The sequence below is a fragment of the Pongo pygmaeus genome, chromosome 18, assembly GCF_028885625.2.
Source record: "Pongo pygmaeus isolate AG05252 chromosome 18, NHGRI_mPonPyg2-v2.0_pri, whole genome shotgun sequence".
NCBI classification, from domain to species: domain Eukaryota; kingdom Metazoa; phylum Chordata; class Mammalia; order Primates; family Hominidae; genus Pongo; species Pongo pygmaeus.
This window is the reverse complement of record NC_072391.2, coordinates 6,324,777-6,347,713: the sequence shown is the minus strand read 5'-3', so window position 1 is coordinate 6,347,713 and position 22,937 is coordinate 6,324,777. Positions and strand designations below refer to the sequence as shown.

General features: G+C 42.3%; 1 long non-coding RNA gene and 1 pseudogene across 1 annotated transcript in view; both read right to left on the bottom strand.

Moving 5' to 3' along the window:
- The window catches only part of LOC134738573 (uncharacterized), a 106,280-nt gene that overhangs the window by 2,084 nt on the left and 81,259 nt on the right, over nucleotides 1-22,937 (bottom strand). The window lies entirely within an intron of this gene.
- LOC129026295 (small ribosomal subunit protein eS24-like) lies at nucleotides 3,242-3,759 on the bottom strand (annotated as a pseudogene).

The following is a 22,937-nucleotide window of genomic DNA, read 5'->3' as shown; positions in this document are numbered from 1 at the left end:
CTTCCAAAGTGCTGGGATTACAGGCATGAGATGCTGTGCCTGGCCAAGGTTTTCTTTTTATTATTATTATGAAAAATTTTTAATACACATAAAAATAGACCGGTTTAATGAGCTATCATATACCCATCACATAGGTTTAAAAACTATTAACATTTGCAATATTTACTCCATTTGTTTTTCTGAAGTATTTGAAAAATAGTTTACAGTAGTTATGTCATTGCATCATGATATTCTCCCCTACGTAATTTACTTTCCCTCTAAAAACGTGATGGCATTTTTTATATGGTCATTGTCATACCCAATCAAATTACCAGTAATTCCTTAATATCCTCTAAGATCAAGTTTACATTCAGATGTCTTGTCCTCACAAGGTCAATTGTGATTATTTTTTCTTTGAGTAAAGATAATAAGATCTCAAGACTTAATGACAGAGATTCCATATTAGCTCTGATGTCTAAGCTCTGTGGTCCATTGTGGCTTTACTTGAAAGTCTCAGGCTAGGCGTGGTGGCTCCCACTTGTAATCCCAGCACTTTGGGAGGCCAAGGTAGGCGGATCGTGAGGTCAAGAGCTCAAGACCATCCTGACCAACATGGTGAAACCCTGTCTCTTTTAAAAATACAAAAATTAGCCAGGTGTGGTGGCAGGCGCCTATAGTCCCTGCTACTCGGGAGGCTGAGGCTGGAGAATCACTTGAACCAGGGAAGTGGAAGTTGCAATGAGCTGAGATTGCACCACTGCACACCAGCCTGGGTGGCAAGAATGAGACTCTGGGAAAAAAAAAAGTCTGTCACTGCGGTCTCATAATAAAACGACACCCCAATTCCCATCTGGCCCCTGCTCCTTAATGTGAGCCCCCTCCTGTGGGGAGGAGGGGTGACTTTAAGCGCAGGTTCAAGCATTCCCAGGGCTGGTTCTGATCCCAATAAAGCCCATCGTCATGAATGAATGCTTCCCTTGCAGGTTATTCTAAGTATTGTAAATAGGGCACGTGGAGCGTCCTCATGATGCCTGGGATGGTAGTGAATATTTATAGGTTTATTTAGTGCCTTTTTTTTTAGTGTTTTCCATAGTTCCATGTTTCTACAACCCTTAAAAACATCAGAATCATGTGTGTGGGTGCTTATTAACCAATTCCTGGAACTCACTCCCAGTGACTCCCAGTCTGATGATTAGGGGCTCAGCTAGGACCTATGTTTGCAAAAGCTCCCAGCTGAGCTCATGCAGCTAGCCTGGCTCTGGCTCTGGCTCTGGCTCTGGGAGCTGGGTTGGGAATTAGTCTTTGGTGCTAATCTGCCGAAACTTCAAGTTGGCCTCTTTGACTCTGTCTTGTATTGTCATCACTTGTATTCAGGTGTGTTCTTTCCTTGGATTGTAAACTCTTTGATGTCTGGGTCCTCTCAGCTCATGAGCTGAGCTTTCAGTGGGTGCTCAGTGGAACAGGTGCCGAATGGAGTCAGGCTCTAGGGAGGCCAGCGTGTGTTGGTAAGTGAGAGACAAAAATCATTTTAAAAGGAATCTTTTTGCCCTTCAGTTATGTTTACCATGAGTTAATGCGATTTACTCTAGTGGAAGCCAGTGCAGCTTAAGTGGAGGTGTTGCCCTGAAATGGAGCCAGGTTATGGATCAGCAGAGCTGCCAAAAGCATTTTGGGGGACATGTTTCTGTGTCACCCTCAGTTGATTGAACTCAAGTTTTCACTCCCGTTTAACACCACGTGGAGGCCATTCTGACTTCTGCGGAGTGGGTGTGATCAGATCTTCTGTAAAAGTGTAAGTGAGGAGGCTGGGCACGGTGGCTCACACCTGTAATCTTAGCATTTGGAAGGCTGAGGTGGTCAGATCACTTGAGGCCAGGAGTTTGAGACCAGCCTGGCCAACGTGGTGAAACCCTGTCTGTACTAAAAATACAAAAATTAGCCAGGCATGATGGTGCATGCCTATAATCCCAGCTACTTGGGAGGCTGAGGCAGGGGAATCACTTGAACCTGGGAGGTGTATGTTGCAGTGAGCTGAGGTTGCACCACTGCACTGCACTCCAGCCTGGGTGACAGAGCGAGACTCCATCTCAAAAAAAAAAAAAAAAAAGTGTATGTGAGGAAACTGGGATTGAGCTTGGGGATGTTGGGGGATGGAGGTACTTCATCTACTGAACAAAATCCAAGGGATACCAATGCTGGAGGAAGAAGCATCATCCTCAGTTTCTGCTAACTCAACCACGCATGAGACGGGGACTTGGCGTCCGAGAAGAGCCTCTTTTTAGGTCTTCAGCCTTGATCAAACCATTTCTGAATTCCTCATACACATATAATCAGGTGCTATGAGTGGTACTGATTGGATAATCTTTCTGTCATTTCCAGTGCTAGGAAGGAAAATACATGTACGGCCGACTTCCTTGAGGGTTCTTTCTTTTGCATCAGGGTGTCTCCAACTCCTGCCCTTAAAACACCTGTAAGAAAATCATCCAGGCGGCTTGCTCATTCTGCTTGCAGACCCTTTAGAATCAGAGTCAGAATCCCTGGGGCTGGAGCCACAAAATGAAATGACATTTCAACAAGTCTGTCATTACATAAGAGAGAATAGGTGAGTATTTGGATACCTATAATACAAAGCAGATTCAAAAAGAATGATTTATTTTAAATGTTGTGTTTTTAAAAATTTAATACAGAAAAGGCTGGGCACGGTGGCTCGTGCCTGTAATCCTAGCACTTTGGGAGGCCAAGGCAGGTGGATCATTTGAGGTCAGGAGTTCAAGACCAGCCTGGCCAACAAGGTGAAACCCCATCTCTACTAAAAATACAAAAATTAGCCAGGCGGTAGTGGTGCGTGCCTGTAATCCCAGCTACTGGGGAGGCTGAGGCAGGAGAATCGCTTAAGCCTGGGAGGCGGAGGTTTGGTGAGCTGAGATCGTACCACTGCACTCCAATGAGGGTGATGATTGTTTAACCACCACCAAAATGGGTTCTGAGTCCAAATATTAATATGAAGGACATTGGTGACATTGTCTCAAAAAAATTAATGGATACTGAAAAGTACAAAAAGGGAGAGAAGTCACGTCAAATCTCATGACCTCAAGAAATAAACCTCCTTAATATTAAGTGAACAGCGATCACACAAAATGAGATTTTAAAAACAAGAAGTAGCAAATTGAATGCTGTTTAAATTTATCAGAAGAAAAAGAAGTGGAAGTGAAACTGAAGGAACTGGTCAACTCAAATAAATGTAGTTTTTTTCTTACCAAAAATCAGTTTCTAGAACATCTAAGAAATCAAAGATGATGAAAAACTTTAAGATGTTTTATATATATGTAGAAGTCTTTACAGTTGGTTGACCATCTCATGAAAAATTCGTACAGTCACTGCAAATAAAGTCATTGCAAAATCTTTACTCCTTTTCCTTTTTGCCAGCACTGACATTGGCCTTGCAGCCTCTTGACTTCATTCTGCCCTTGCATTCCTTTTGCTGTTTTCTTGAGGTCGTCTTCTTCTCATGCCAGCCGTGTCTTGCAAGTCTATGTTTCAGTTCATTTTTCTTTGCATAATTCAAAGAACCCGATAGCATGCCAAAGCCCATTGTTTAACCACCACCAAAGTGGGTTCTGAGTCCAACTATTAATATGAAGATGACATCCATTGTGGTCTTCTACATGTTGTTGCCTTCCCGGGGTGAAGGACTTTGGTGATCATTTGTTTCCTCTGGAGCGGTTTATTGGTCATGAACTTCCTGGTCCAGGTAGTTCCTGTGTCGTTCATCATGGTGGTTGATCCTCAGGTAGTTAGGGAGGAAAATAAACAAGAAGTTATATATTTAAAACCAAGTTTCAATTTTAGACCTGATTAAGTGACTTAATAAAGGGCATTACCACTTCTACTTCCTACAGTCTCTCCCTTTACCCCTGGAAATTAGTTATTTTTAGGTTGTTTTATGTTGTTAAGGTTGACAACCATTTCTTTCTGTTCTGCAATCATAGTCCTATTTTTAAATGGATTCAGCTCTCATCACTAGCCTTTTGTCATGGTCATTCAATTCACAAGTTGCTTATTTTTTAATTTCTTGGCTGACTAAATTTTATTATGAAGGCTTTTTTTTAAAAAAAGAGCTCAGAAATACTGTATTCTGTAAGTTCTTGAACATGTGATAGTGTCTTTTGCCTATTTTGATTGGGCAATAATTTAGCTGGCTATAAAATTCTTGGATTATACTCTATTTCCCTTAGAAATTATAGGCACCCATCCACTGACATTTCATTGTTTTTCTTTTTTTTTTTTTTTTTTTTGAGATGGAGTCTTGCTCTGTCACCCAGGCTTCAGTGCAGTGGTGTGATCTCGGCTCACTGCAAGCACTGCCTCCCGGGTTCACGCCATTCTCCTGCCTCAGCCTCCTGAGTAGCTGGGACTACAGGTGCCCACCTCCATGCTTGGCTAACTTTTTTGTATTTTTAGTAGAGACAGGGTTTCACCGTGTTAGCCAGGATGGTCTCGATCTCCTGACTTCGTGATCCGCTGGCCTCGGCCTCCCAAAGTGCTGGGATTACAGGTGTGAACCACTGTATGAGCCCAGCCTTATTGTGCTTTGTACTAACCCCCTTTCCCTGGCCTCTTCCAGCTTGTCTTCTTCTCTCCCAGTAGTTTCTTCGTGAAGAGGTCATATGCTATATTCCATGAGATATTTCACACTCAAAGAAGACTTCTTTTATACTCTTTTGGTAATTTGTCTGGGAGTCACTATCTTGATTTATAAGGGAGTTTGTAATAAATACAGTAAAAGAGAAACACACAACATGTTTTGAGACATCAGAGAAGGGAGAGACCAATTCTATTAATATTTGGGGTTAGCAGGGAAGGCTTAGTTAAGAGGCAACATTTGAACTAAGTCTTGTAATAAGGGAAGGATTTGGACATGCAGTAATGGGGAGAGAGTAGAAGCAAGACATGATGGTTAATGTTATGTATCAATTTGACTGGGTTGTGGGGTGCCCAGATATTTGACTACACATTATTCTGGGTGTGTCTCTGAGGTATTCTCGATGAGGATAACACTTAATTGGTAGACTGAATAAAGCAGATTGTCCTCCCCAATGTGGGTGAGCCTCATCCAATCCACTGAAGGCCTGAACAAAACAAAAAGGTAGAGTCACAGAGAATTTGCTCTTTTTACCTGATTATATTTGAGCTGGGACGTCAATCTTCTCCTGACTTTAGATGTGGACTCGAGTTGGAACTGTATCATTGGCTGTCCTGGGTCTCCAGCTTGCTGGCTGCAGACTCCAGGGCTCCTTAGCCTCCATAACCATGTGAGCCATCCTTTACAACAAACCAATCTGTCTCTCTCTATGTGTATAGCTCTACCTCTATCTCTCTGCTCTTTCTCTGGAGAACCTACAGTAATATACAAGGTTATATTAGAGAAGAGGACGGCCCAAGGAAAAGCATGGAGGCAGAAAAGTGCAAAGAGGGTTTGGGAAGACTGGGGTCCTGATGGGGAGTTTGGATTTCACTGTGTGTAGCATGGAGAATCCTTGAAAATACTCAAGAGGTGAAAATTGTATTTGTGGAAGAACACCAGGAGTATGTGAAAAGAAAAAGACTCACACCATTTTAACTCCACTGAAGGGGGCATCAAAGGGATGCACTGGGGACATGGGTTGGAGGGTAGTTGAGGCCATATCTGGATGATCTTTACTTCTAGGCTGAGTCTGAAGTTATCTTTCTGGGGAGTGGGAGATTACAAATCTTTGAGCTCCACTCAAGAGATGGTTTTGCTAACAATGGCAGCGCGATGGTGGTGGTGATGGTGGTGGTGGTAAACTGGTAGCATGAATTCTAATTCGGCTTTTGTTATTCTAGCTGAGAAAGCTGGGGAATGGACTTTCGGTAGAATAATACAGATCTGGGAATCAACTGCATGGAGGAGGTAGTTATGAGTGATGAGATGGCTCAGGGACAAAGTCTGGTAGAAGGAGAAAAGATACTAGGCTGGTACAAAAATAATTGCTATATTTGCCATTACTTTTAATGACAAAATCCACAATTACTTTTGCACCAACCTAATAGGATGCAAACTTCGGAGCCATCTGCATCACAGGGATTGATGAAGATCAACAAAGTTTGGGAACACAGGAAGGGAGCGGGGAGGGTAATGACTTGAGGGCATAGCAGGGATAATCAAGGTTTTTCTTGTTAGCATGTGGAGACTTAAGCATGATTATATGTTAAACGCCTGGCACATACATGGTGCAAAATATGAGTGAAATGAGTGAAGGTGGTGAGTCATGGGAGTTCCAAGGGAACGGGTGATAAAGGGACGTCTCAAATGAGGCGCAAGTGGAGAAAGTAGCTTGGGAAAGGAGAAGGATGCTTCTCCTTATGAGATGGGAAAGGCAGAAGAAGAGGGTCAAGATACAGTGATCTAGGGGTGAGATGGAAGTGAGTTGAGAGAACTCAACTCTGAGTGGGCTCTGAAACCCCTAGGGATGGGTTTGGGGGGCTTTGAGATACGGAAGAGGTTTAAAGTCAATTGTTCTAGCAAATATTGTTTGGAATTTATTTGTGATGCTTAAAAATATTGCTGAACAGAAGTGAAGTCTACCCTAGAGTTGGATGGTGAGATTATTTAGTGGAACTACCAGATCCATGTTGTGATTCTTTCCAGTATCATTCAGCAGCCATTGGGCAGTTGCAAGGCAAGTCATCAATGGGGTATGGAAATTTTCCAGGTGGGTGTGGCAGAAGGCAGGGAAGAACGAGTTTAGGAGAACATTACAAGAAGAAGGTGACTGTAAGGTCCAGGCTGAGCAGGAAGGTAAAGCAAGAAGGAAACATGAGGTTGTGAAGACAAGTTTAGAGGGATGAGGAGGCAGGAGAGGGGAACAGTTGCAGGATGTAGCTAGAGTGGCGATGTTAGATCTTGGGGCCAGAGAGCTTTACAGTGATGATGAAGATCAAGGGGCATTAGAATCAAGCTATAGAGAGCCACCGTTTGATGTTGGGATGTGAGGATGCTGCAGGTGGATGTCTGTGCATTAATGGTGAGAACGTGGTCACCCTGGCCCTGCTAAGGAGAATGTGCTCTGTTCTTGGGGCCGTTTTCATCACCTGATTAGAGCAGTGGTCCCCAAATTGTGTTCTTTGGACCGTCTGTATAAAATGTTCACGGGTCAAGGATAAAATAGAAAAACAGAGACAATGTCACAGAAATGTGCCCATTGGTGAAAGACCACCAGCTGTCCTTTTTGGAGGATTGTTCTTTATTCTAAAAATGTATACTATTCTATTAAAACATTTTTGTATTTGCATTTTTTCTCCTTTATGAAATGCCATGGGGTAGAAATTTGTAATGTATCCAATTCTCCTGTCTTCATGCATTGCCCTGTGGTGGGGGAGGGGATGTGGCTAGTACTGGCCAGTAGGCTGGGGCAGAGGTGCAGTGTGAGACTTCTAGCCTGGAGCATTTAATTCTTAGTACAGGGCTCTCTAGCATTCTTCTCCCTCTGTTCCCTGCTTGGTGATACTCGAGGTAATGCAACCCCCATTAGCCTTAGTCTTAGGGCAAGTTTGATGGAAAACAGAGACCCCACACCTCCCTGCAGATGTAGCATGAGTGAGAAAAACAACTTCTGATGTTTGAAGTTACCAAGATTTAGGAGTTGTTTGTTATTGCAGCAAAACCTCACCTATTCTGACCAATCATGGTGGAATTTCTGTGTGTGTGTGTGTGTGAAACTGGTAGTTTAAAAAAGTTCCTTCTTACCAAAAAGAAAAAAAAATAGCAACTTTATGTTGGTTCTCAAATTAAAAAAAATATTTTTACTGGTTTATAAAATAGAAAAATCTGAGATTCTGTAGCTTAGAGAACTACAATGTGGGATGTCTGTAAAGACCAGGTTATTTTATCAGCTCCTAACACCCCTTAATAGAAGCTTAGCCAAGACTTGGACTATTTCAGTCTTTCCCATTCCACATTCCATGGACTCTTAAAGAGACATTGATAAAACGGTGCAGCAATGAACCACCCTAACTCAATCCTAGTGGCAGAATCCCCCTTTTACTGCAGAATGAGCTTCTTGCTACAGTGATACTTGAACCCCTTAGATATATTCGGTACTAATTACATTAAAACACGACCAATGCTTTTGCTTTTTTGTCCCCCAAATTAAACACTTTAATCATGAGAACCCAGAGAATTGGATTTAGTGTGACAGATTTGAAACTGTCAGTAAGAACATAATTAGGTTATATTTTTCTCCAGTTCAAATAAAAGAAAATTGACACTAAAATGCTGATCAATATGTGTAGCTCAGGAGGTAGAGCCTGCTTTGAGATGCAGAAGTGTTTGTTTTTATAGGTCTATATTCTTGAGTAAAGAAAAAATCCATCTGTCTTTCCTAGAGGGGAAGACTTTCAGAGCTGGGCTTGGCAACAGCCTGACTATCAGAGGCTGAATTAAACAAATAGATACCTCCCTGGAGTGAGTGGTGCATTTCTCCTGTTCAGGGGACTGTGCTTTTATGGTGGAGTTTGCTTTCTATCTTGGTCTCCGGATGTGTGTATCTGTGGGTGGATTTCTGCATGTAAATGGCAGTGTATACCTGTGTGGGTGTGTACAAAATTCCCATGTGAATCTCAGTTTTGTGGGGATCGCCAGGTCTTGAGCCCAGCTGATGCCATTTGAAGAAAAATCACTTGAAAATGAGACAGAAAGAATGAAAACCAAATCCTAGCTCTAAAGGCACCAGGCTGATTAAAAAAAAAACACTCTGTATCTTCTTTTTGGACTCTACCTGCCTCCAAATGACATTTCTGTTTCCTATGAGATGATTAGAATGAAAGAGATCCTGAGCACGAAAGAGCAGATACTGTGTGATTCTGTGTGTCAGGGTTTCAGCTGTGACGCTGCTGACATTTCGGCTCAGCAATTTCTCTGTTGTGTGTGTGGGGGTTCCCTGTGCATTTTAGGATGTTGAGCGGCATCCCTGGATCCCTGGACTCACTGGATGCAGTAACACAACTCCCCCCAGGTACAGACAACCCCCAGTGTCTCCAGATATTGCCTAATGTCCCCAGGGGGGAAAATAGCCCCATCTGAGAACTGCTGCTTTCATAAAGTACAATGTCAGTGAAATAGGTGGAGGCTGTTTGTAGTCAGGGATTAGTAGAGATGGAAGAGACCCCAGGAATATCCTGGAAGGGGCTGTAATATTTTGTTTCTTGAATTGGGTGTCGGTAATATGGAGATGTTCTGTTTTTTTGTTTTGTTTTGTTTTGTTTTTTTTTGAGGCAGGATCTTGCTCTGTGACCCAGGCTGGAGCACAGTGGCACCGTCATGGCTCACTGCAGCCTCTGCCTCCTGGGCTCAAGCAGTCCTCCCACCTCAGCCCTCCCAAGTAGCTGGAACTACAGGCATGTGCCACCACTGTTGCCTAATTTTTGTATTTATTTATTTTTTTGTAGAGAGGGGGGTCTCGCTATGTTGCCCAGGCTGGTCTCGAGCTCCAGGGCTCAAGCAATCTGCTCACCTCGGCCTCCCAAAGTGCAGGGATGACAGGCATGAGCCACTGTGCCTGGCCAGTATGTTCAGTTTGTAAGAAAAGTACTGTGCTGACCTCTTCTTTGTGCACATTTCTTTAAGTAATTGTTCAATAAATCATTTAGAATAATTGGTCATAATAGGAGTGATTTGTAGAGTGATTGGCATGAAAGCTGATCACCTTAATTTGAACTACTCTGAAATGAGCACCAGGGGCCACCAAGAGTAGCCCTTCAAGGCATCATAGCCAAGGAGAAGAGTGTGTTGTGTACATCTCTGCATAAAGGATTTGCTGGTTACATGGAAGGATGAAGCCTCCTTCTGAGGACAGAGGCAGCAAGGCAAGTGGAAGCCCAAAGCATTCAGCTTTCTAAATGGACTTTGCTAAAATCTTGTGGATGACTCATGCTCTTAACATACACCCATGTACATATTGTCCATATAAACATTAATTCTGTAACAGGGTCCACACATACGGGGTTTTTTTTTTTTCTTTTGAGACAGTCTTGCTTTATTGCCCAGGCTAGAGTACAGTGGCATACTCTTGACTCACTGCAACCTCCGCCTCCTGGGTTCAAGCAATGCATGTGCCTCAGCCCCCCGAGTAGCTGGGTCTACAGGTGCATATCACCATGCCTGGCTAATTTTTGTATTTTTAGTAGAGACACGGTTTTACCATGTTGGCCAGGCTGGTCTCAAACTCCTGGCCTCAAGTGATCTCCCCACCTCAGCCTCCTAAAGTGTTGGGATTGCAGGTGTGAGCCACTGCGCCTGGGCCCACACGTAAGGTTTGAGTTCAGATAGAGAAACTCTGGCAGGACTGAGGGATTTGGCCACAGTCTCTGGGAAATATGCACAATTTCTGGAATCTTCTCTACTTACAGAGTTCCCACTTTCTATCTGTCCCCTATTTATTCAACAAACTTGTATGGAACCACAGTGCGTCTAGAACTTGCCAGGTGTGGAGGATAAAAAGATGACTGAGGTTGGACAAGGTGACTCATTCCTGTAATCCCAGCACTTTGGGAGGCCAAGACAGGCGGATCACTTGAGGTCAGGAGTTTGAGCACAGCCTGGCCAACATGATGAAACGTCTGTACTAAAATACAAAAATTAGCCGGGCATGGTGGCACGCACATGTAGTCCCAGCTACTTGGGAAGCTGAGGCAGGAGAATCGCTTGAACCCAGGAGGCAGATGTTGCAGTGAGCTGACATCACACTGCTGCATTCCAGCCTGGGAGACAGACCGAGATTCCATGTCAAAAAAAAACGATGACTGAGATACAGACTCCATCAGAGTTGACTCTAACACAAATTTGGTAAGAGCCCAAGGTCTGGCTGGGCAAGCACCTTGATCGGCTTCATCCTGCAGCCTCTACTAGAATGAAGAACACTTTTTTCTTTACCCATGAAAATGTTTTGTGCTTTATACCAACAAGTGCAATTTGTGTTAATTCTACAAAATTTGCCGTATAACTATGCCCCTATATTCTTAGCATTTTTCTTTTGAGAGATTTTTCAGCACATCATCTTTGGACTATGTGGAATTGAAAATTTACTTAGAGTCGGAATTGGAAATTTACTTAGAGTCAACAACAAGTACAGGAAAGTCAGTTGTTAGTCAAGAGTTAGGTTTTCAAGACAGTGGATAAAATAAAAAATCTAGTATAGTCAAGATTACATGTGCACCTCCCCTCATCATTCATAAAGCTTAGCAGTCAATCTTACCGTGGCTCACCAGGTCCAATCCACATTTCTTCTGCCACGATTGGAGCAGAGGGTGATTTTTTAATGAGCAACTGATGAAGTCACTTAGAGGCCATTTGCAGTGGGAGCCATGTGTACTAGAGACCAATCAATGTGCCCTCATGGCAGCATTTCTGCCTCTGTCCCTCTTTGTTCTTGCCAAGTACCCATAGTTCATTTTCCATAGATTAAAAGAGCCCAAGTTGGGCCTATACCTAGGAGTACAATTGCTGGGTCATTTGGCAAGTCGATGTAGAATTGTTTGGGAAGTTGTCAAACTGTTTCTCACAGTGGCTACACCATTTTAATTCCCACCAGCAGTGTATGAAGGTTCTAGTTTCTCTGCATCCTCACCAACACTTGTTATTTTCTGTATTTTTTTTTTTTTGAGATGAAGTCTTGCTCTGTCACCCAGGCTGGAGTGCAGTGGCACAACATTGGCTCACTGCAACCTCTGCCTCCCAGGTTCAAGTTACTCTCCTGCCTCAGCCTCCCAAGTAGCTGGGATTATAGGCACCTGCCACCAGGCCTGGCTAATTTTTGTATTTTTTTAGTAGAGACAGGGCTTCACCATGTTGGCCAGGCTGGTCTCGAACTCCTCACCTTGTGATCTGCCCACATCGGCCTCCCAAAGTGCTGCAATTATAGGCTTGAGCCACTGCACCCGGTCTCTTTGCAGTGTATTTTTAAATCAGGTAGTGTGAGGCTTCTAGCTTTGTTCTTTTTCTCAGTATTGCTTTGGCTATTTGGGGTCTTCTGTGGTTCCATGTGAATTTCAGGGGTTTTTTTTCCTGTTTCTGTGAAGAATATAATTGATAGGGATTATATTGAATCTCTAGATTGCTTCGGGTAGTATTGTCATTTTAACAGTATTAGTTATTCCAACCCACCAACATGAGATGCCTTTCCATTTGTTTGTGTCCTTCTTAATTTATTTTATCAGTGTTTTGTGGTTTTCATTGTAGAGGTTTTTTGGGGTTTTTTTCCCCCATCCTTGGTTAAGTTTATTCCTAGGTATTTTATTTTTGTAGCTATTGTAAATAGAATTTCTTCCTTGATTTCTATTTTAGCTGGTTTGTTACTGGTATATAGAAACATTACTGAGTTTTGTCTGTTGGTTTTGTGTCCTGAAGCTTTACTGAATTATACACCCGTTTTTTAAATTTTTTTTTATTTTTTATTTTCTATTTTTTGAGATAGAGTCTCACGCTGTTGCCCAGGCTGGAGTGCAGTGGTGCAATCTTGGCTCACTGCATCCTCCACCTCTCGGGTTCAAGCGATTCACCTGCTTCAGCCTCCCAAGTAGCTGGGGTTATAGGCACCTACCACCATGCCTGGCTAATTGTATTTTTAGTAGAGACAGGGTTTCACCTTGTTGGCCTGGCTGGTCTCAAACTACCAACCTCAAGTGATCCACCCACCTTGGCATCCCAAAGTGCTGGGATTACAGGCATGAGCTACCACGCCCAGCCTAATTTATCCATTTTAAGAGTTTTTTGGTGGAGTCTTTAGGTTTTTCTGTTTACAAGTATAAGATTATGTCATCTGCAAAGTGAGACAATTTGACTTCCTCTTGTCCATCTTGGATGCCTTTTATTTCTTTATCTTGTCTGATTACTCTGGCTTGGATGTCCCATACTGTGTTGAATAAGAGTGGGGAAAGTGGGCATCCTTGTCTTGTTCCAGTTCTTAGAGGAAAGTCTTTTCAATTTTTCCCAGTGAGTAGGATGTTAGCTGTAGATCTGTTATATATGCCTTTTCTTATGTTTAAGTGTTCCTTCTATGCCTAATTTGTTGAGAGTTTTCATCACGAAGGAATGGTAAGTTTTACTGAGTGATTTTTCTGCATCTGCTGAGATGATCAGATAGTTTTTGCCTTTCATCTTGTTGATGTGATGTATCACATGTATTGATTTGTGTATGTTGAGCCATCTTTGCATTGCTGGGATAAATCCCACTTAATCATGGTATATTATCTTTTTCATTCATCATTAGATTTGGCTTGGTAGAATTATGCTGAGAATTTTTCCATCTATGTTCATTAGGAATATTGACCTGTAGTTTTCTCTTTTTGTTGTGACCTTGTCTTGATCGGATATCAGGGTAATGCTGGCCTTATACAGTGAGTTAGGAAGAATTCCCTCCTCTTCAATTTTTGGGAATAGTTTGAGAAGAATTGGTGTTTGTTTTTCTTTATAAATTGGGTAGAAACCAGCATAAAAGCCTAGTCTAGGGCTTTTCTCTTTTGGGAGACTTTTTGTTACTGATTCAAACCTGCTATTCGTTTTGGGTCAGTTCAGGTTTTCTGTTTCTTCCTAGTTCAATCTTGGTAGGCTGTGTATGTCTGGGAATTTATCCCTTTCCTCTAGGTTTTCCAATTTGTTAGCATATGGTTCTTCATAGTAGCCTCTAATGATCCTTTTTGTTTCTTTGGTAACAGTTGTAATGTCTCCTTTTTCATTTCTGATTGTATTTATTTGGATCTCCTTTTTTTTTTTTTTTTTTTTTTTTTTGGTTAGCCTCACTAGTGGTTTATCAATTTTGTTTAACTTTTCAAAAAACCAACTTTTATCTTGTTGATTCTTTGCATTTCTTTTTTATCTCTGTTGCATTTGGTTCTGCTATGTTATTTATTATTTTTTCTTTCTACCAATTTTGTGTTTGGTTTGTTCTTGCTTTTTGAGTTCCTTGAGGTGCATCATTAGGTTGTTAATTTGAAATCTTTCTACTTTTTTGGTGTAGGCATTTATTGCTATAAACTTTCTTCCTAGTACTGCTTTTGCTGTATCCCGTAGGTTTTGCAAGATGTGTTTCCATTTTCTGTTTAAAAAACGTTTTTGATGTCCATCTTAACTTCTTCATTGACCCAATGATCATTCAATAGCATGTTTAATGTCCATGTATTTGTACAGTTTCCAAATTTCTTCTTCTTATTGATTTCAAGTTTTATTCCATTATGGTCTGAGAAGATACTTGATATGATTTTAATTTTTAAAATTTTGTTGAGCCTTGTTCTGTGTCCTAACATATGGTCTATCCTGAAGAATGTTCCATGTGTTGATGAGATGATTGCATATTCTGCTGCTGCTGGATGAAATATTCTGAAAATATCTGTTGGGTCCATTTGGTCTAAAGTGCAGCTTAAATCTAATGTTTCTTTGTTGATTTTATGTCTAGATGAACTGTCCAATGCTGAGAGTAGGATATTGAAGTTCTCAACTATCATTGTATTGGACTCTATCTCTCCCTGTAGATTTAATAATATTTGCTATGTGTGTCTGGATGCTCTTATGTTGGTTGCATGCATATTTAGAATTGTTATACTTTGTTGTGAATTGATCCCTTTATTACCATATAATGACCTTCTTTGTCCTTTTTACAGTTTTTTGCTTAAAGTCTGTTTTATCTGATGTAAGTTTAGCTACTCCTGATTACTTTTGATTTCTGTTTGTGTGGTATATCTTTTTCAATCCTTTCACTTTCAGTCTGTGTGTGTCTTTACAAGTGAAGTGAGTTTCTTGTAGACGTTGTTGGGTCATTTTTTATCCATTAACCCTGTCTCTATCTTTTAGGTAGGTAATTTAACCCATATTCGAAGTTATTATTGATAGGTGAGGACTTATTCCTGTCATTTTGTTCATTGTTTTCTGGTTATTTTGTATATCCTTTTGATATGGTTTGGCTGTGTCCCCACTCAGATCTCATCTTGAATTCCCATGTGTTGTGGGAGGGACCCAGTGGGAAGTAGTTGAATCATGGAGGCAGGTATTTCCCATGCTATTCTTTTGATAGTGAGTAAGTCTCAGGAGATCTGATGGTTTTAGAAGGAGGAGTTTCCCTGCTCTAGCTCTCTCTTTGCCTGCTGCCATCCCTGTAAGATGTGACTTGCCTCTCCTTGACTTCTGCAACGATTTTGAAGCCTCCCCAGCAATGTAGAACTGTAAGTCCATTAAACCTTTCTTTTTTATATTTCCCAGTCTTGAATGTGTCTTTATCAGCTGTGTGAAAATAGACCAATACAGTAAATTAGTACCAGAAGTGGGGTGTTGCTAAAAGATACCTGAATATGTGGAAGTGACTTTGGAACTGGGAAACAGGCAGAGGTTGGAACAGTTTGGAGGGCTCAGAAGGAGACAGGAAAATGTGGGAAAATTTGGAAGAGATTTCCTAGAGACTTGCCCAAAATGCTGATGGTTATATGGACAATAAAGTCTAGGCTTAGGTTGTCTCAGATGGAAATGAGGAACTTGTTGGGAACTGGCACAATGGTGACTCCTGTTATGTTTTAGTAAAGAGACTGGTGGCCTTTTGCCCCTGCTGTAGAGATTTGTGGAATTTTGAACTTGAGAGAGATGATTTAGGGTATCTGGCAGAAGAAATTTCTAAGCAGCAAAGCATTCAAGAGATGACTTGGGTGCTGTTAAAGGCCATCAGTTTTATAAGGGAAGAAGAGCATGAAAGTTTGGAAAATTCACAGCCTGACAATGCAATAGAAAAGAAAATCCCATTTTCTCAAGAAAAATTCGATCTGGCTGCAGAAGTTTAAGTAACGAGGAGTCAGATGTGAATCCCCAAGACAATGGCGAAAATGTCTCCAGGGCATGTCACAGGTCTTCATGGCAGCCCCTCCCATCAAAGGCCCAGAGGCCTAGGAAGAAAAGATGGTTTTGTGGGCTGGACCCAGGGCCCCTCTGCTGTGAGCAGCCGAGGGTCCCTGAGTCCTAGCCACTCCAGCTGCAGCTAAAAGGAGCCAAGGTGCAATGTGGGCTGTGGCTTCAGGGGGTGCAAGCCCCAAGCCTTAGCAGCTTCCACATAGTGTTGAGCCTATAGGTGCACAGAAGTCAAAAATGAGATTTGGGAACTGCTGCCTAGATTTCAGAAGATGTATGGAAATGCCTAGATGTCCAGGCAGGAGATTGCTGCAGGGGTAGAGCACTCATGGAGAACCTCTACTAGGGGAGGGCGGAAGGAAAATGTGGGGTCAGAGCCCCCACATAGAGTCCCTACTGCAGCGCCACCTAGTGGAGCTGTGAGAAGAGGGCCACCATCCTCCAGACCCCAGAATAGTGGATTCACTGACAGCTTGCACTGTGTGCCTGGAAAAGCTGCAGAGACTCAATGCCAGCCCATAAAAGGAGCCAGGAGGGGGTTTGTACCCTACAAAGCCACAGGAGTGGAGCTGTGGCCTTTTTTCTCCCAAGGCCATGGGAGCCCACCTGTTACATCAGCATGACCTGCATGTGAGACATGGAGTCAAAAGAGATCATTTTGGAGCTTTGAGATTTGACTGCCCCACTGGATTTTGGGCTTGCATGGGGCCTGTAGCCCCTTTGTTTTGGCAATTTTCTGCCATTTGGAATGACTGTGTTTACCTAATGCCTATACCCCCATTGTATCTAGGAAGTAACTAACTTGTTTTTGATTTTACATCCTCATAGACAGAAGGGATTTGCCTTGTCTCACATGAGACTTTGGACTGTGGATTTTTGAGTTAATGCTGAACTTAGTGAAGACTTTGGGGGACTGTTGGGAAGGCATGATTGGTTTTGAAATGTGAGGATATGAGATTTGGGAAGGGACAGGGGCAGAATGCTATGGTTTGGTTGTGTCCCCACCCAAATCTCATCTTGAATTCCCACATATTGTGGGAGGGACTTGGTGGGAAGTAATTGAGTCATGGGGGCAGGTCTTTCCCATGCTGTTCTCATGATAGTGAATATGTCTCACAAGGTCTGATGGTTTTAAAAAGGGTAGTTTCTCTGCAGAAGTTCTCTCTTTGCCTGCTGCCATCCATGTGTGACATGACTTGCTTTTTCTTGCCTTCCGACGTGATTGTGAGGCTTCCTCAGTTATGTGGAAGTGTAAGTCCATTAAACCTCTTTCTTTTGTAAATTGCCCAGTCTCAGTCAGGTATGTCTTTATCAGCAGTGTGAAAACAGACTAATACACCATTGTTCCTTTTTTCTCTCATTATTTATGGTTGCAGTTTGGTGGTTTTCTTTAGAGGTGATGTTTGAATCCTTTCTTCTTTGTGTGTCTGCGCTACCAGTGAGTTTTATACTTTCATGTATTTTCATGATGGTACATATTGTTCTTTTGCTTCCCAACGTAGGACACCCTTAAGCATTTCTTGTAGGACCACAACAAACAAGACACAAACAAACAGTCTTTTGCTTATCTGGGAAATACTTTTTTCTCTTTTATTATTATTATTATTTTTTTTTAGCAATGGAGTCTCACTCTCTCACCCAGGCTGGAGTACAGTGGCATGATCATAGCTCACTGCAGCCTTGAACTCCTGGGCTCAAATGAACCTCCTGCCTCAGCCTTCTGAGTCTCTGGAATTGCAGATGTGAGCCACTGTGCCAGGCTCCTTCATGTGTGAAGGATAGCTTTGCTGGGTATAGTATTTTTGGCTTTTTTTTTTTTTAACTTGTAGTATACATCCCCTTTTCTCCTAGCCTGTAAGGTTTCTGCTGAGAAATCCCCTGTTAGTCTGATGGAGATTCTCTTATAAGTGATTTGATGCTTTTCTCTTGCTATTTTTAGCATTTTCTCTTTGTCTTTTGACAATTTTACCATAATGTGCCTTGGAGAAGACCTTTTTGAGTTGTATCAATTTGGTAATCCTTGAGCTTCCTGTATTAGGAAGCTTTCAGGAAGTTTTCAGTTATTATTTCATTAAATAGGTTTTCTATGCCTTTACCCATCTCACTTCCATCCAGAACTCCCAGAATTTCAGTTTTTGGTCACCTATGTGTCCCATATGTCATGTAGCCTTGTTTCATTCTTTTTTCTTTCTTTTTGTCTGACTGGATTATTTTAAAAGACTAGTCTTCAGGTTCAGAAATTCTTTGTTTTGCTTGATCTAGTCTATTGTTAAAGCTGTCAATTATCTTCTGTATTTCTTTCAATGATTTCTTCTCTTCCAGTATTTGTGTTCGGTTCTTTGTTATGCTGTCCCTCTCTGTTGAATTTCTCACTCAGATCATGAATTGATTTCCTGATTTTTTTGTATTCATTATCTGTGTTCTCTTGTATCTCCCTGAGTTTCTTTAATAACATTATTCTGAATTTTTTTCAGGCATTTCATAGATTTTCTTTTCATTGGAATCTGTTGCTGGAGAATTATTGTGTTTCTTTGGAGATGTCATGTTTCCTTTTTCATATTTCTTCCATCCTTATGTGACTATCTGTGCCTCTGACATAACAGTCATTTCTTCCAATTTTATGGATTGGCTTTTATATGGGAAAGACCTTTTCTTATAGCTGTGTCTACAATATTCATTGGATATCACACTTTAGCTTTGATTCTGGGTGGGTACAGTGGTATATTCTGCATATGATTCCTTCAGCTGTAATTAACATGAGTGGTGTCTTTGAGTCATTCAGTGGCTTAGACTGCAGTGGGGTTTTTTTGTTTTTTTGTGTGTGTGTGTGTGGTTGTTGAGATGGAGTCTAGCTCTGTCAACAGGCTGGAGTGCAGTGACACAATCTCAGCTCACTGCAACCTCTGCCTCCTGGGTTCAAGCAATTCTCCTGCCTCAGCCTCCTGGGTAGCTGGGACTATAGGCACGTGCAACCATGCCCAGCTAATTTTTGTATTTTTAGTAGAGACGGGGTTTCACCATGTTGGCCAGGCTGGTCTTGAACTCCTAACCTCATGATCTACCTGCCTCGGCCTCTCAAAGTGCTGGGATTACAGGCGTGAGCCACAATGCCTGGCCAGACTGCAGTTGTTATTGGAGGCTGTAGTGAGGCTTTGCTGAGGATGGGGATGCCAGAAAGTCTTGTCTTTCAGCATCAGTGGTAGTGGTGGTGGAACAGGTGTGTCAATACTAGGGACCATGGGCAGTGTATGTGGGCACTGAAGATAGCCTGTCTGTATGGGCCAATCCCTGGGCCTCCAGGTGGCTTCTTTGGTTGCTGGCAGTGGCAGCACTGGGCCAGGTGTGCAGGTGCACCACTGGGCTCCTGGGTGGTGTGTGTGGCAGTCTGATCTCTAGTTCTCTAGGTGATGTGTGCAGGTTCTGGTGGTGGGTAGGCAGGCATTTCCTCAGGCCTCTCAATAGTAAGTGTGAGCACTAGCTCTGGAGGCAGGATGAGTCAATCTGCAGGCCCCCAGATGGTACATTCAGGCACCAGCATATTCCTATGTATTTCTAGAAAAAGGTATTTTTCAGAAAACCTGAGCATATGTCCTATTAACACAACTTACCCTCATCAGCTCTGCATGAGAAGAAGGGGGAATTCCCTCAGTAGAACAGTCAGAATGGAATCACAGACTTGTTTTGAGCCAGTCACTCGTAAGGGGGGGTAGGCTAAAATGATAAGCTCAGAATCTAAACCTTAGACTGGGGAATGGCAAACTTTTTCCATAAAGAGGCAAACGGTAATATTTTAGGCTTTTGGTCTAGATAACCTCTGTTGCAGTGACGCAGTGGTGCCATTGTAGCCTAAAAGCATATGTAGACAATGCATAAATCAATGGACCTGGTTTTATTCCAATAAAACTTAATTTATACAGTCAGAGGGCCAAATTTAGCCCGTGGTCTATAGTTTGCCAACCCTGTTTAGACCAGTCACAATTTATTCCCTGGGGCTGGGCCAACATTTTCTTAAAAAAAAAAAAAAGAAAGCAACCCACTGTCAGAATAAAATAGGGTTTCTATTTAAAAAGAAGAAGAGGCTGGGTGTGGTGGCTCATGCCTATAATCCTAGCACTTTGGGAGGATGAGGCAGGAGGACTGCTTGAGGTCAGGAGCTTGAAACCAACTTGGGCAATACAGTGAGACCCTGTCTTGCAAAGAATAAAAAAATTAGCCAGGCATGCTGGCACATGTCTGTAGTCTTAGCTACATAGGAGGCTGAAGGGGAAGATCACTTGAGCCCAGGATTTTGAGGTTACAGTGAGCTCTGACTGTACCGCTTGTATTCTAGCCTAGGCAAAGAGGGAGACCCCAAAAACAAACAAAAAACAGAAACAAAAGTTGGTTGGGGCGGGTTGGAAAAGAAAGTATTTCTGAATTTCTGGGTAGGTAACTGGTAGTGTCAGGCCAAACTAGCCCTACAGTCTTATTCATTATAAATAAAGACAACTAGAAGATCTCCATCTAGCTATTAAAAATTGGTTAAATTCTACAGAGATAAAGGACGGTGACCCTTTTATCAGTTAGTTGTTGTCAAAAAATGTTGCATAACAAATCACTCCAAATCTCAGTGGCTTAATACAACAATCGTTTATTTTCATGGATCTATGGGTCAGCTGAGGATTGGTTAATCTGACATGAGCATGTCTGGGAAGCTTGACTTTGCTGTTGCTGTCTCTTATCTTCTGATGGAAGCAGCAGTCTGGCCTGGGCTTGTTGTCATGGTGATAGCAAGAGTGAGCGAGCACAAATGAATGCACACTTTCTAAGTTTTTGGTCATGCAGATTAAAATTCCAGTGACCAAAGCTAGACACATGACTAAACCCAACATTAGGGGCTGGAGAAATATACTCCGATTCTTCAGTGGGAGGAACTGCAGAGACAAATGGCAGAGTCTTGGATCCAGGGAGGACATGGATCCATTAATGTACCTTCATCAACCGCAACCCTCTAACCACCAATACAATTAAATAAGTATTTGTTGAATGCACTTGTGCCTGAATGCTTCTGGCTGCAGCCCAGGCAATGGGGGCCTGACTGGGGAGGGACCATAGCAGGGACTCGATGTCCTGCAGGTCTGCATGTAATTGTGTACGGCCGACTCCACATTGGTCATGGCTGACTTGCTTTGTCCTGCGTCCCCAAGGGGCAACGATTGGCTGATTTCATTTCTGAACAGTTTTGACTAAGTTGTTTTCAGGAGCCCAGGAAGCAAATCAGTTGTAGATTTGAATTTTGCAGGGGGTCAGAATTGTTGAATATATATATAGTCTTTTACATGCTGATAATTATTTCCATACCACAAAGGCGGCCAGCTATTAGGAGGCTGCTGTTAAATTCCTTTGCCCTGTGAACTCATGAGCTGTGTCTATGTGGGGGGCACTCACTTGTTACAGCTGTTTCCCTTCATAATAACATCAGCCAACATTCTAAATAAATGCAGGAAATCAAATAGTCTTCCCCAGACAGGTACTTTGCCCTTCTAAAGTGAATTACACATTGTAAAATAAAACACAGTCATATTAAAAAAACAAAAGGTCTTTGTGTCAGGTTGGTCTGGCTTCAGCAAAGATAATATTTGCCTCCAGAGTAGAAGATCCTTGTAATCCACGGTAATGCATATGGCAGCCCCACATCTTGTTTCCTTTTCTTTTTTGTTTTTAACTAAAAGAGTTGACTATTTTATTTTCACATTTCCCAATACAAATGAAAACTGCATCTTATTTGGTCCCACTTCTCCCCTCCAAAACTATTGTCTTTGATAGGTTAAGGGGGCAAGTCTTCATTATGCTGCTAGGAAAAGCCAGCATCACAGCAGCATGATCTCCTGGTGAAGGGAGCAGGTAAATATAAAACTCATACAGGCCGGGTGCAGTGGCTCAGGACTCTAATCCCAGCACTTTGGGAGGCTGAGGCAAGCAGGTCACGAGGTCAGGAGATTGAGACCATCCCGGCTAACATGGTGAAACCCTGTCTCTACTAAAATAAAAAAAATTAGCCAGGCATGGTGCGCACGCCGGTAGTCTCAGCTACTCAGGAGGCTGAGGCAGGGGAATCACTTGAACCCAGGAAGTGGAGGTTTCAGTGAGCTGAGATCATGCCACTGCCCTCCAGCCTGGGCAACAGAGGAAGACTCTGTCTCAAAAACAAAACAAAACAAAACAAAAAACACATAACAATAACAAAAAAACAACACTGATGTAATGAGGCCTCCCCTCTATCTTTATCTGTCTGGTCGAGTCATTCTGGGCTGACTGGGCACCATCATGAGACGGGCAGGAGGTCTCTTCATTGGGCACCCAGACATCATGGGCATGTGGCCTCCCATTGGCGGCGTCATTCCAGGAGCAGGTCCCACTGGCGTCATCCCAGGAGGAGGAGGGCCTATCATTGGCATGATGGGAAGGTCCCCCATATGGCGTGCTACCATCATACTGAGATGTGTGAGAAGTGTCAAATACACATTAGATTGTGAAGCGTTAATATAAAAAGACAACAAAGTATTTTGTTAATGTTAAAATATTTTCTACATGTAGACCTGGTATTTTGGATAGATTTGTTTAAATCTCTGATATTATTCCAATTACCTTCACTTCTTTTGTTTTACCTTTTAAAATGTGGTTACTACAAAATGCAAAATATGTGTCTGGCATCATATTTCATCACATTTAGTGTAGACCCTGAGGGTCTAAGGGAGTTGTGAGCCTTAAGTTGAGGGTGACCCAGGTCAGCGTGAATTGCTCTGAAAGAGTAGCAAAGGGCATAAAGAGAACGTATAAATGGAGAGAGGGAGCTCAGTCTCACAGGGCGAGGAAAGGCTTTCTTTCTTACACAGTCTGGCACTTCTTCAAAAGTTTAAATGCAAGTTCTATGACCCAGCACTTCCACTCCAGTTTATGAAAGAAATGAAAATATATGTCCGTGCAGAAACTTGCACACAAATGCTCATAGCAGCATTATTCATAATAGCGCCAAAGTGAAAACAACACAAGTGCTTGTCTACTGATGAGTGGAGAA